Genomic DNA, 13,664 nt, shown 5'->3' with positions numbered 1-13,664 from the left:
ATTACTGTAGCTACAACACCCTAGCTGAAAGGTTCCTAGCATGTAGTCACTGCATTGCTATAGAACAACTTGTTACCACTCCCACAACAGGTGAAAACATGCAGCACCTGTTCATCAACAACATGTAGACAATATGCCCCAGACCAGATGTGTATCCCTCGATGCTAGGATGATACCATATACAACTCACACTGTATATACATATACCACATGCAGCACCCGCACAGAAAACCACAGTCATAATGTTATCCAGTGCAAATACTATGTATTCACATGTGGCAGGCATCAGACATGGGAACTATTGAAGGTCACAGGTATATATGTGTAGTTGGCACACACATACATCATATGTGTGCATTGCCATTACTGGTTTAATCGATGTCATGCATTATTGTGAACAACAATCCACACACATGGGCATTCTGTGTGACAAAAACACATGGCATTTGCAGAATTCAAAGTCATAACTAACTGTGCTATGACAGTAGTGAGAGACGCAGTAGCAAAGCATGCTATTTGCTTTACTGGGAGATTTGCCCTCTTCTGCTGTATTTGTAGGGTGCTGACATCATATCTGTTTAGAGATTGGAATATGCAGCAGCTGGTGTGTTGTACTGGTTGCCTAAAGGGTCAGTTTTCTCACACATGTAATTGCACACACCCGACTTCCAACCCCCCATACACACACATACACACACTTGCCATTTGCAGGATTCAAATCCCTACCTAACTATGTTACGACACTAGTACAAGACACAGTAGCCGAGCGCGCTATTTGCATTACTGGGAGGTTTTTCTTCTCTGGCTGTACTTATAGGGTGCTGACATCATCAGTGTTTAGAAAGAGGAATGTGCATCATGTAGTGTGTTCTCCTAGTTACCAAAAGGGACATTTCTGTCATACAGAATTGCATACACACTAACCCCCCTCCACACACACTGAGCATTTGTAGGATTCAAACCCCTATTTAACTATGCTATGGCACTCAAGACGGACACATTAGCGGAGTGCACTATTTGGATTACTGGGAAGTTTCCCTTCTCCTGCTGTACTTATAGGGTGCTGACATCATCAGTGTTTAGAAAGGGGAATGTGCATCCTGTAGTGTATTCTCCTAGTTGCCAAAAGGGACATTTCTCTCACACAGAATTGCACACACACTAACCCCCCTCAATCAAGAACACACACTGAGCATTTGCAGGATTCAAACCCCTATCTAACTATGTTATGACACTCGAGAAGGACGCATTAGCAGAGCGCGCTGTTCGTATTACTGGGAGGTTTCCTTTCTCCGGCTGTACTTATAGGGTGCAGACATCATCAGTGTTTAGAAAGGGGAATGTGCATCCTGTAGTGTGTTCTCCTAGTTGCCAAAAGGGACATTTCTCTCACACAGAATGCATACACAATAACCCCCCTCACCCAAACACACACACTGAGCATTTGTAGGATTCAAACCCCTACCTAACTATGGTTATGACACTCAAGACAGACGTATTAGCGGAGCGCGCTATTCGCATTACTGGGAGGTTTCCTTTCTCTGGCTGTAGTTATTGGGTGCTGACATCATCAGTGTTTAGAATGGGGAATGTGCATCCTGTAGTGTGTTCTCCTAGTTGCCAAAAGGGACATTTCTCTCACACAGAATTGCACACACACTAACCCCCCTCAACCAAATACACACACTGAGCATTTGCAGGATTCAAACCCCTACCTAACTATATTATGACATTTGAGGGAAACGCATTAGCGGAGCGCACTATCCGAACTACTGGGCATCTGTTTTGCACCTGCAGTATTTATAGGGTGCTGACATCATTATTTCTACAGAGGTATGTACATCTATTACTACCTGTCAGGTGGGGGATAGCATATATATGCATTTGCAGCCACCTACTTCAGGGTCAGATATGCACATCAGCACTGGTAGGTTATGTTTTATGCCATGCTTCGTGACCACAGGACCTGTAACACACAACACAACCAGTTCAGACCACCCCACCCACTTCCAGGACACACACTTTGCTTCCCTGGGAACAGTGCCAAGATATGAAGGTGTTCACATACACCATTCCAGTTGTTAACATCAGGTACAGGTATATTGTGTGTGGGAACTACTCAGGCCTCTACAACATTACCCTACAGCCACTACAATTTGTGTGTCCATGTGCTATGACAGGACCACTCACTACAGCCACAAGGGGGAATACATATTGTACCTGACCATCTGCAACATGGGTATTCACTGTTCCACACCAGAGGTAGACCACCATTGTTGATATCTGACCATACCCACCTTTCCCTGGACATCCATATCCCATCCCCACCCCCAGGCAAGATTATCACTGCAAACAAAGTGTATTTATCAAAAGCAGACTTTGCACTTGTGAAGACTGGTGGAAGACTTCAAAGGACCCATGCTGGGGGAGTATACAGGCCACTCTGCATAATACTTGACAATTGCATTCTATGAGCATGTGGAAGGTTTGCATTGATCATGCTATCCCAAATATACCCATGACTCCTCCACAACAGGACACCTGTCAGGTGTACACCAGCCATATATGAGCTGTCCAACAGATGGAGTGAGCTAATACATTGCAGAGCAGTAACCCACAGAGGGAGGACATCTCTGAACAGTACTGGCATGACACTTCAATCCCTCATAATGATCACGACAAAGTGTTGACAGTGAAATTGTCCAGACACTGCAGATAAGGCTCCCCTCAGTCTGTTATTGACACCCACTTACTGTTAGAGGTCCTCACCAACCCTCTTCCAGCAAACACCAGCCACATGGATGTGGCATAGCAAATTCAACACCTGGGATCTCCACTGTGTCCCTACTTGATGGAGGCACAGCACACTAGCCTCAATCAGTGCCTTATGCGACCTACTTTACAGTGGCACAGTAGCCTACTGTACTGGGGAGGCAGACGCCAAGTGCACTCTGGCTAAGCTTTCATTCCCTAGGGCAAACAGCCTAGTATTGACCTCTACATCCATATGTTTAATTGTCAGATGCACAATATTTGTTGCTGATAGACTGTTTTCAGGTCTTTATTGCCATAGCATTCCCTGTTTCTATGAACAACTTGTGTATCTGTGGAAGATGTTTGAATATGAGAGGGATCCACTATATCACTTATGTCTCTGTAGTCATTTAACTGTGTGCACTGGGCAGATTGCTGTAATGTGGTTGTTTCCTGGAATAACACGTACAAATACCAGATATGTGTAGCCAACTGCTAAACTGAGATATGGCCTAAGTGTGTGAGCATGCCCAGTTCAGGCTTTCCATGGCATGTTGTCTGACATATGTTTCATTTATCAAAGTGTGCGAGCATGCCCAGTGTGAGCTTTCCATATGTTGAAATCTGCAGTCCACCACATTTGTGGATGAGTGTGAACTTCAACAATATCTCACGTTTATGGTTGTGTGTTGGGTGTCATGTTGTGTACTTACTGGCCAGCTGCTTTGTGTCTGAACACAACATGGATTATACTGTGCCTGCAGGGTTTGCATGGGATACTTTGCATACAGTTGTCCACATCCTTTCATACTGACCAAACACTGTAGTACTGTATAGTGTACTGGTTCAGTACTTTCACTGTGGTGGACAGTATCCTGGGCTTTAGTCCTATCACTGCTTTAAATTTTCATAGTGAGCACAACAGACTGGTTAGGGGCCAGTTCTGCACATATGACCATGTTGCATCATGTTCAGATATGGACTACTTAAACCAGGCTTGTCCAACATTGGTAGTGTATTCCACAACATAGGTGGACATTGGCAAACACTGGCGATGTGCCCTAGGCCATTTCTAATGCTAGTCAGAGAGTGTGTTTGTCCTTCGACACACATTGTAACTGGAGTTTGCCATGACATATGTCATGGTTAGTATACTGTGCCTCCGTCTACCCGTAACATAACAGTGATACCCAGGGTAAACCTACCATCTCCCATCCACTCATCAAGATTCCTCTTGAGGAGAGTCAATGAGTGACTCTCTGGCTAACCTGTACTGGGAGTTTACTCAAGAGTGGGGGTGGCTTCTGTGTTATGGATCAATCAGTACAGCATGTCCTATGTATGTCAGTGCTGGGGTTCAGGTCTCTCATGTGCATAGCTCACTGCCATTCAGATTGTACAAGGTGCAGCATGTTCATTGATTCCAGCTTGGACATGGCTTTATACATCAGGCACAGCTTGCCTCTGGGCGGGCAGTATGGCACTGTGTGGAGCTGCAGTTTGTTTAATCAGGCAACACATGGCATCTGTTCAAGCTCTTTGATACTCCTGGTGAGGTACTTTTGGGGTCTTTCCGGCTGTTGGAGGTGTCTGCTGAGGTACATCCCACAGGGGCCATTGTACTCAATTGTGAGGCTGATGAAGGATGACTGCAGAGCCACAATGACATCCCCTGATCTAGATCTGACTACCTTCATGATTAGGTGGGTATATGGTATGTTTCTGTAACCACTACAGCCACATGCTTGTCCAATGCAAGATATCTATCTACTTGTGTCCCCAGGTCTCCTATTACATCTTAAGTACTTAATGGGTTAACACCTATGTGGTAATAGGTGGGCACTTACTGTATATCCACAGGGGTTGACTATACACTTTTCTGCAATTAGCTTGCTGACATGGCTATGGCACCATTTGTCTGTTTCTATGTGACCCTTTTGTGGGATGCTTGTGTCAGCTGGAGGGTCAGATATGGTGGCCAGTTTGTAGTCCTCTGCAAACTTGTTCAGACACGGTCCTTCCATGTTGGCCTGTACCTATGGGACATATATACCAAACAAGGGAGGTCCCAGGACCGAGCCTTGTGGGATGCCAGTTGTATCTGGTTTGCAGTCTGACATGGCTGCAGCATTTCTGACCATGTCAGTTCTGTCCTTGGTCTGGTTTGCAACCCCTCTACTGACATAGGGGTTTATATTTATGTTGGTGAGTTTATCTATAATGAACACATGGGGTATTGTATGGAAGCCTTTTGCAAGGTCCAGCTAGGCTGTGTGGACCACATTCCCCTCATCGATCGCCTTAATGACTGTTTCAAATGAGTCAGACATGTTTAAGGGGCAGGATCTGCACTTATGAAAGCCACACTGGGTAGGGTCCAGTGTCAGTAGGTCCCCAATATCTTTATGTCCGAGGTACATGCTGATCCTTTCCATAGCTTTGCAGACCAAGCTTGTCAGGATTCTGGGGTGGTAGTTTGCAGTATCCATTCAGGTAACACGTTTGTGGAGAAGGACCACTGTTGTTGTACACTGCTCTTTGGGTACATATCCTGTGGTAAGGCTGACATTGAGCAGTAGTGTTATTTGGCGTTCCATTCTTCTTGGAGTCCATGTTGGACTCAGGCCAGGACACCATCTCGTACCATTGATGCTGTGTGTTTTGCTTTGTAGATGCTGGCTGTTACCTCAGCATCTGCAATGTCAGGGGGGCCAGCACTCTGCTGGGATAGATATTTGACATTTTGGGGGGGGGGTTTGCACTGCACCTGTCAGGTTGGATGTTGGCAATGTGTGTGTGTTTGGTATATTGTTTGTAATATTTGAGTGATTCAGAGCATATCTGTGAATTCCCAACAAGGTTCCTACCATCAGTTAAGAAAGCCTTGTGATAATCCTTAGTGTCCTGTACAATTTGTATCTTCATAGGTTCATAGGTTCATACTAAGCTATTCGCCCTAGGGCATTTATAAGCCTAGCCAGAGTGTGTGTGGCTTTCGCCACCCCTTGCTATGTGAATATTATGGCCATTTAGGATTTACTTTACTGTGCCTCTGTCTGGACGTGACACAGTGAAGACCCCCAGTGTACAGCTACGATCACCCCATCCACTTGGCAAGATTCCTGTTGAAGAGAGTCAGTGAGGGGCTCTGCCTAACATGGAGTGGGATTCCGTTCCAGGGTGTAGGGAGCCTCTGGGTTATGTATCTGTCCCTCCAGCACATCCTATTTCATTATGTGTTGAGGTTGACATCTCCCGCTCTCACAGCTCTGATGGATTTGGGTTTTCTGGGGTGGAGCATGTCCATTAATCCTGTGTTGGACATGGCCTTGTACAACAGGCATACAACGCCTCTGCGTAGGCAGTATGTGACTGCATACAGCTAGGGTGTCTACAGCCAGGCAGCATATGACATATATTTGAGACCCTTTATCCTCTTGGTGAGGTACATTTGAGGCCTTTCTAACTGCTGCAGGTGTCAGGTAAGGTACATCCCAAATGAGGCATTGTACTAAATTATGGGCTTGATAAGAGAACAGTATAGGGGCACAATGACCTCTGTTGACGTAGATGTGAATCCTTTCATGATAAGGTGGCCAATATAGAAGGTCTTCCTAGCCATGTTGGCAATGTGAGTGTCACATGACAGGTTACTGTCCACTTGTGTCCCTAGATCCCTGATTACTCCTTCCATACGTAATGGATTACCACCTATGTGGTAACTTGTGAGTACCTTGTTTGGTATTTGGTGAGACATTCATACTGTCCAGTGTCTTCAAGAAGGCTGAATGGGGTTCCTGTGTGTGAGAGTGTGGTCTGTAGCATGCTACAGACTGTACAGCAGTTTTGCCTACGGTTAGTTGCACATGGGTGATCTCCGATGCTTCATGCATTGTCAGTTACCTGGACATGTGGGTATCTTTGCTGAATATGGATACTCCCCCTCCTTTTATGGTTTGGTCCAGTTTTTGGGGCCATAACGCATGATATGAGGTATAACCTGGTAGTGCTGGTGTGCTCTCAGGAGCCTTGCTGAAGGTTTCTGTCACTGCACGGACATCGATGTTCCCCATACTGGGGAGGGCCTCGGGAGCATGCATGTTGAGGTTTAGACATCTGGCATTGGGCAGCATTACCCTTATGTTTCTTTCCAGTTATGTTTTCTAGGGAGGTGGGTTTGTCTTTTCAGCCTTGCCTATAAAAGGCTCTATGGAGGTGGCAAGAGCCTTAGCCAATATCCAGATGCCCAGGGGTAACAGGTGCAAGCCATCCCTGGCAAAGCAGCGTGGCTTGTCAAGCACGACATCCCAAACAGACAGACATTGGATCCCCTTGGAATGACACCAGTAATTGTGCCACTTGTTAAAGCTGATCATTCTGTATTTGTATTGTGGCATCATTTTTGGTGAGGGTAGGATGCTGCACAAGGTCAGTGTCATACCGGCCTGGACTACATAATCGGAGAGCTCATCTATGTCTCTTTTCATGTAGTCCAGGGAGGTACGTCTCAGGTCATTCACACCAGCATGGACAATGACTGCATCATATTTGTACTTGCTTTGGGGTGACCTGCATACTTGTGTTATGTGGCATATTGTAGCAGCCTACAGGCAGCTTACTGTACCCTTTCCCTTGTTCAGTCTGGTGAGCGGGACAGCAGTGTGTCTGACTATGGAGTCACCTATTATAACTGTATCAGGCATGTTGTTTCTCCTTCTGGCCTGTGACTGTTTGGCACACCAGCTTTGTGTACTATGTGTTGCATGTGCTATGTTTGGAGGTAGTGGTTGCTTGGGTGTCTGCTTTGGAGGCCTCTGTTGATGTGGTGTGTTTGTAATTAGAGCCTCCGGGAATGTTTTTCTGTGTTTATGTCTTTGGTTTGCAGTTGTGATAGGTCTATGTGAGACTGGGTTTGTGGTGTGTGTGGTTACCTTCTCCTCCTGCCTAGTTTTGACAGTACTGTGTTGAGAGAGCTCAGCCTCCGGTTTGGATAAATGGTTGCATCTCTTACATATATTTGTATTTCTTGGGGGAGGAGAGGGTTGTCTGTGTACATGGGGCAGGTGTAACATTGCCTCAAGATTCACAGATTCAACTTGTTGTAGCTGGCCTTAGTGGATTGTATGAGTGGACATATTTTATTGCCATAATACTGATCAGAGATTACTTCCCTTTTTAGGTTTGCTCTATCATGTAGTAGCTTTCTCATTCTCTTGCATGGTTTGGTAATGGCTGGGGTCCGCCATGCCAGATGCCTGCATGTATGGCATTGTGTCTTGGTTTTATTTGGGATTGCATAAACCATGCATTCCTGGCAGTGTTCATGAAATGCCTGTATAACGGGTTCTGAGGTGTGGCCCATATTTTGCACATGCACAGGGCCTTTAATGGATTCCACATCAGTTTGGAGGAGTGCAACATTTGCTTTACACATGTTTTTCACTGTGGTTTTCTGGCCAGGGACTGTGGTCAGGATGTGTATATCCGGTGTGATTACTCTATGGTCTGATCTTACCAGTGAGGGATACACTTCTCATCTTGCCATCCAGTACCCATGTTGCTGATTATCACATCCAGTATGCTTACCCCTCTTGTGGGAGTGGTAAGTTGTTCCTGAGCATTTTGGTTTATGGATTCTAGGAACCTTTGTCCTAGGGTGTTGGAGCTAGAATAATGCTCCCAGTCTATGTTTGGGTATTTTCAGTCACCCAATATAATGTGGTTTGGAGAGCTTGATATATTCATGTATTCCAACATAGGCCAAGTGCAGTTCCTGGTGTTAGGATGGTAGTCTGTAGCAGGCTATAAACTCGGAGGCAGTTTTAGCCACTGTTACTTGACCATGGCTAGTCCATGCTGCTTCTTGTTGTGGTACCAACATGGGGGTGTGGTTATCCTTGACAATTATTGCTAGTCAATCTCCTTTTGTAGCTTGTTCCATGTTTTGGGGCTGTACAGCACAGTATGAGATGTAACCTGGTAGTGTTAGGTTGCTGTTGTGAGCCTTGACCCAGTTTTCTGTTACAGAACAGATATCAACATTCTCCATGCTGGGGGAGTTTAGACTGCATGCATCTTGCTGTTTAGACTTCTGGCATTGGGTAGCATTACATCTATGTTCTTATCCCTTGTGATACCTATGGAGGTGGGTTTGTGTTTTGAGCCTTACCTATTGAAGGCACGCTGGTGGTAACAACAGCCTTTGCCAGTATTCATAAGGCCAGGACTGATAGGTGCACACCACCCCTAGCAGGTGGAGCATCATGTCGTGCTCAGCATGTCATCCCAGGCTGGCACACATTGGATCCCCTTTGACTAACAGCAATACTTCAGCCAATTATTGCAATTGATCAACTCATCTTCATATTTTGGCATCATGCTTGGTGAGGGTAGGATGTTAGTCAGGGTCATCAAGTTTGCATATACTACATGGTGTTACATTGCTGAACACATGGCAAGCATGCCTCAGGTGGTGCTGCAGGGCTGCCTATGTTGGATGCACATACTACACTCCCTGTACATGTTTGAAAGCAGGTTGTGTCAACTTAGGCGTCCCTTTTACTATATGTGTGAGTCGGAGAGAGGTATCATTTCCAGGGTCCCTACTGAGCCAGTGTATGTGCTATGCATTGCCGCTTTGCCAAGGCCAAGGCATACTGGGCACGCCTCCTTCTGCCTACTGGAGCAGGCTCAGGTTGTTCCTCCTCCGAGTCATGCTCTGCCTGTGATGGCCTTGGCAATGGTGGGGGGCTGTTTGGCCCAGCCCTATGCTGGTCCTGCTGCAGCTGTTTTCACAAAATCATATTATGTAGCATAGCACATACCATGACAATTTGGGTACATGTAGTTGGTGTGTACTGCAAGGCTCCACCAGATGTATCCAGGCACCGGAACCATGACTTGAGCAGACCAAACACACGCTCGATTACATTTCGTGTTTGTGCATGTGCCTCAATATGGCGTTCCTGTTCAGGTGTGTGTGCATTTCTGATGGGTGTCATCAGCCACAGCTCCAGTGCATATCCAGCATCCCCTACTAAGTGACCATGCGGGATGTCCCCACTGGCAAATGTCTGGTACAGCTTTGTCAAATGCCAGATATGGGAATCATGGTAGCTTCCAGGGCAGCCAGCACACACATTCATTATTATGCCCTGGGCATCACACATGACCTGGCAGTTGATGGAGGGAAGCCCTTGCGGTTAATGTAGGCCCTACCCCGCTCACCAGCTGGTGCTTTGATGCATATGTGCGTGCAGTCTATTGCACCCACTACCTCAGGGTATTCCGCTATTTGCTGGAAGAGATGTATATTGCTGGCCAATACCTCACGGGCATTGGGAAAATATACATGATCACCGACATGTGCTGACATGGCATCCAGGAACTGGTGCAGTACCCTGGAGGCTGATGCCTGTGATATCCCCATCATATCACCAGTTGGTCTCTGGAAGGTACCTGTTGCTAGTATTCTTAGGCCAACACATACCTTGGTTTCCACTGGGATGGGTTCCCCTCTGTTGGTTCTGTGTGTGAGGCGTGGCCTGCACAGCTCAACAATTTGCTGCAGGAGGTCTCTGTCCACTCTATAGCGCTCCACTATCTCCAGCTCATGTAACCCCTGGTAGGTGACCCTGGGCCTGTACACTCTTCTCAGTCTCCTCACTGTGGGTTGTCTGGCAGCATTTGCATTGTCACTACCCTCAGCAAGTCACCTATGTCTCCTTATGACAGCTATGGCAGCCCCTAGCATTTCTGCTCTGAGTGAAGCTTTTTCAGTTTTCACTTCTAATAGCTTACTCCTGTCTTGCAGTGTCTCTTGAGAGAAACATCCTGCACTGCTGTTTGCAGAGTTTGAAGTGCTGGGCTAGGCTAGTATTCTGCCTGTGTAATTGCCTGCTTCTAATTGTTTTCACCTGTTAGCTCCAGCAGTATTCCCTGCTAGCTTCCTACTATTTCTGTTGCTTCCTTTTTCCTTTCTGTTTCCTCAGGGGGGAGCAATGCGCATACCAGCAGAAACACACTCACAGTGGCTTACATGCGCGCACACATGCTTACACAGTTCAGAATCTACTTATTTGGGTTAAAACGCACACACACCAGCGCAAACAGTCTTACAAGTCTGCCAACAGGTTCCCACATGCTCAGTCTGCCTTACACGTGCACACATTGCCCTACTCGCGCCTCCTGGAGCGCACACATGCGCATGACGCCCAGCAAGAAACTTTGGTGTAAGTAACAGTGTACACCTTCCATTTCTTGACTTTCCCATGCTTATCTTGTGGCACTCCTCTTTCCATGATATGTGTCTGACATCTGTCACGTAACACTGTCCTCCAATGAACTGCATTTCCTTCTGCTATTCCTCCCTGTGATGTCACCTATCTCCTACTCTGTTCCTCCCCCTTATGTAACTCTTACACTACTCGGAATGTGCTCATTTGCTATGTGACAGTGGGATTCAGTATCCTAACACTCATTTACATAAGATTGCCTACTAATGCTTAGTTACATATCTTAGACTCAGCTTCCCCCCTTAGCAAACACTAAACGGTGGCCATGTTGTTTTTGCTCTGCTGGTCCCTGCATTGTAAATCCATGTATTGCATAAAACCCACATTTGTGGGTTTATAACCTACATTTTTATGTTTTATATAGCGCAGCCCGTTTACGCAGGGCTGCACTGCGTTTAAACATCGGCGATCGCCGAAAAAAAAAAATTACTTTTTTCTCATATTTGCATCGGGGTACCTTGCCAATGGCCACATATTTGGCCATTGGCGTGCTGCCTGGTACATATGCACCCTTTATTTGGAGCTGACATGGCTCCATTGTGTTATTTGGAGAAACGTACTCAGTTGTCAACTGAGTACATTTCTGCAGCTAACACGACTCTTACACAGGCTGGTTTGAGCTTCGTGGATCGCTAATCTACCTCATTTGCATGCCTTTCGGCTGCAAGTGAGGTGATTAGCATATCCACGCCCAGTCCGTGTAAGAGATGTTTTAGCTGGTCTCTTACACGGAATGTTGGGCTGTTCCTGGATCGCGAGGGCTGCATGGAGTCCTACACTACTCTTAGACTCCGTGCAAGCCTTCGTGAATCCTGCCCATAGTTTAGGAATGTTTTGATATTATTATAAACATACTGGTTAATACATGTTTATGCATGTTTATGAAACTTCTAATAGAAGAGCCTTTCTCTGCTGTTACAATACATCAGAGTGTGTCAGTGTATGACCCTTGTTCCAGGCTGCTGTGACCTTTCCAGGTTATTTCTATCCTATAGAGAGCTGAGCTGACAGTTATAAAAACCACTGCAAAATCTTATAGCTAGTTTGCATCTGACATGTGACATCTGATTATTAGGGGAATTATTTTCAACATAAATGTTTATTCATATTGATAATTATGCCTTGATAAAGACAGGAATTATTTATAAGCACTATCTTATCTTGGCTGATGCCCTTTTAGCAACACATTGTATTTGCTTGCAGCTTTGTATTATTTCATGCCAATAGCATTCACATAAAAGATTGTTCACACACTTTGCTCAAGGAAGAGTTCGTAAGCTGGTGTGTCACGATTACTATAACAATCTGTACTTCAACAGTTGTCACCCCTTCCACAATAAGAATTTAATAAAAGGGCAGTTTGTGAGAAATGTCCGAATGGCATCCAATAAAGACAGACTTCTTAAGGAAGCTAATGTACTAGAAAAGATGTTTGTAGAGAGAGGTTACCCTAGAAAAATGGTAAGGACCATGACAAAGGAATTTCTTAATGGATGGGGAGAAAAATGCAAACCATTACTGAGAGTGGGATTGGTTAATAGTCCAGTGAACCACCAGACATTTGAAAGAACTCTAGTCCTACCATACAGTACTGGTACAGATAGGATTCGTCAGCTGGTCATCAAAAGTTGGACTATTTTTAAAGCAAATGACCAACTTTATAAATTACTTGGTGGCTCTCTACATTTTCTATACAAAACAATGACCAACATGAAAAATGTATTGGAAAAGTCAAAAGAAAAAAGAGAAATATTATCATAAAAAAGTGGGTACTAAGAAGTGTGGCATGTGTAGTCAGTGTAAACATATTTGTAAGAACTTAGATGTGCAGTTAGAAACTGGCTTAGGGAAAGAACCCACATGGTCAGAATTGCAGGTGCCATGTCAGACTCTAGATCACTTACAAGTGATGTCCCACAAGGCTCAGTCCTGGGACCTCTCTTGTTCAGTATATATTTCTCTGAGGTACAGGCTAACACAGGAGGACTATGGCTGACAAAGTTTGCAGATGACTGCAAACTGGGGGCCATAATCGACTTGCCGGCTGACACAAGCATCCTCCAAAAAGGTCTCACAGAGACGGATAACTGGTGCCAAAGCCATGGCCTAAAGCTAAATGCTAAAAAGTGCTTAGTCATCCCCTTTGGGAAAAACAAAGTGCCCACAAATTACCACATAGGTGGTAATCCATTAAGTATGGAAGAAGTAATTAGGGATTTGGGGACCCAAGTAGATTGCAACCTCTCCTTTGACAATCACATTGCCAAAGTGGTTAGAAAGACCTTCTATATAGCCCACCTTATCACGAAGGGGTTCACATCTAGATCAAGAGAGGCCATTGTGCCCCTCTACTTATCACTCATCAGGCCTATAATTGAATGCAATGCCCCATTTAGGATGTACCTTACCCAACACCTGCAGCAACTGGAAAGATCCCAAAAGTACCTCACCAAGAGGATCAAGGGACTCAAACAGATGCCCTACGCAGTTAGGCTAAAGAAACTCCAGCTCTACTCAGTTGCTTGCCGCCTACTCAGAGGCGATCTGTGCCTGACGTATAAAGCCATGTCCAACCCAGAATTAATGGACATGCTCCAACTCAAGAAATCCAAATCC

This window comes from Protopterus annectens, chromosome 2.part0 (genome assembly GCF_019279795.1).
Source record: "Protopterus annectens isolate FY-2018-M chromosome 2.part0, PAN1.0, whole genome shotgun sequence".
NCBI lineage: Eukaryota > Metazoa > Chordata > Ceratodontiformes > Protopteridae > Protopterus > Protopterus annectens.
This window is presented reverse-complemented; position numbering follows the sequence as displayed.